The sequence below is a fragment of the Nematolebias whitei genome, chromosome 4, assembly GCF_014905685.2.
Source record: "Nematolebias whitei isolate Nwh7 chromosome 4, NemWhi1, whole genome shotgun sequence".
NCBI lineage: Eukaryota > Metazoa > Chordata > Actinopteri > Cyprinodontiformes > Rivulidae > Nematolebias > Nematolebias whitei.
In genome coordinates, this window is record NC_056501.1 from 51,724,807 (window position 1) to 51,726,722 (window position 1,916).

The following is a 1,916-nucleotide window of genomic DNA, read 5'->3' on the forward strand; positions in this document are numbered from 1 at the left end:
GCCTCAAAAGGATGTCGTCCACGTAGATTAGTGTCCCACGCTCGTGGGCGTCTGGACATGCTTTGTTCAAAAAGATGTTGAACTCTGCAGGTGAGTTAGCATAGCCAAAGGGACACCTGGTAAAGGTGTATTGTCGGCTGCCAAAAGTGAAAGCTAGTTTGTGTTGGTCCTCGGCGCGCACAGGGATGGTCCAAAAACCAGAGGCAACGTCGAGGGTCGAGAAGTACTTACCATCGGTGACCTTTGGCAGTTCCTGATGGAGCTGAGTCATTGGCCACCTGGATAAGGGTACTTGTTTGTTTAGCTTTCTGTAGCCTATGGTAAGTCTCCACTTACCATTTGGTTTTAAAACTGGCCATAAAGGCGCAGAGTAGGTGCTATTACATTGTCTGATTATCCCTTTGACCAAAAGGTCATCAATGATCTCCTGGACAGGCTGGTACGCTGCCAGAGGGATCTTGTATTTTCTGACAAATGTTGGCGGTGCGTTAGGTGGGGTTGGGATTCTCACTGTGTGGAGTGAGGTCAACCCACAATCTGTTGAGTCAGTTGAAAATGACTTTTCATATTTTAAAAGAACTTGGCGAAGTTTGTCTCTTTCTTCATCAGATGTCAGAGCGTCGGCTTGGGCGACCACCTGATCAATCTGTGATGAGACTGATAAGGGTTCTTGCTCCTTGGGGAGCTCCAACGAATCCCTTTCTGAGTCGTTGGACCTGTCTATGGGTAAGACACCATAGGTTTGAGGCCCTTGGTCGACATCATCGGTTGAGAAAAGAGCTATGGCCTGTGTTGGTTTTGTGAACCATACTGGCCCAGCTTCTTGCCTCGGTACCAGGATATCCGGGAGTCCTCCCAGAAATGGAATGCCTAGTTCAAAATCATGAAAATCAGCGGAAATCAACCATCCTAGCATAGTGTTTTTTGGGATCAGCACCTCATCCATGCCTGTGTTACACACAGCAATAGATGTGGTCCTGGAGTCAAGACTCACTTGGTTCGTGGCTTCCACGGACAGTCCCAAGTTGAAAAATGCAGGAGAAGGTTGAAAATATGCCTGTTTATGGCTAATAGCTTGTCCAGCTATGATGTGGATTCGCACCATTAGGTTAATCACCTGAGGTGGTACTGTGGTGGTTTGGTTGCTAGCAACCTGGCAGGCCTCTGGAATGGTCTGCCCAGCCTTAAGGTTTGCTGTGTCTAGCACAGGAGGATCCTTTGTGGCTGATTTTAGGGACCACAGCACCTTGTTGATGGTGTCCACGTGGACACCCAACCTTACCAAAATGTCAGAGCCTATGTAGGATGCATGTGGTAAGTTTTGGATAACGAGAAACGGGTGAACCAGTTCTCGTTGGTTCCAGTTCAGTTTTAGGTTAATGACTCCTTCTGCGGTCATTACCTGTGAACTATTGGGAACTAATGGAAAGCGGAAAGCTTTTTTAATTAGTTCTAGACCAACGTGTTTGTGAACCAAGGTTTCATAGAAAGCTCGGTTAATTGCTGATTTATCTGTCCACAGAGACAGAACAGCATCGTTGGTGTGGGACCCTTGGATCTCTACACCTTTAACTACCAGTGGTAGGTAGTGTTTGGTGGACTCTGACTGCTCCAGCTCACAGAAGAGGCTGTCTTGTTGGGTCAGAGTTTGGACATCCGTGTGGGTCTCTGTGGTTTCACATGATTTCAGAGGAGTACTCACCGGGCTCGTGTCCTCGGCTGAGGAGTCCTTTGCGCCTTCCGCAGTACCTGCTGTTAGGCAGTTTGTGTTACACTCCGGAGGTATATCTATTGGCAGTGGTTTGCTCACTTTGGTCCACATTGTTTGATCACCATAATCTATAATCGCGTCGAAGCGATTTATAAAATCCTGGCCAACCAAAAATGGGAAAGAGTCAACACGAGACACGTGTACC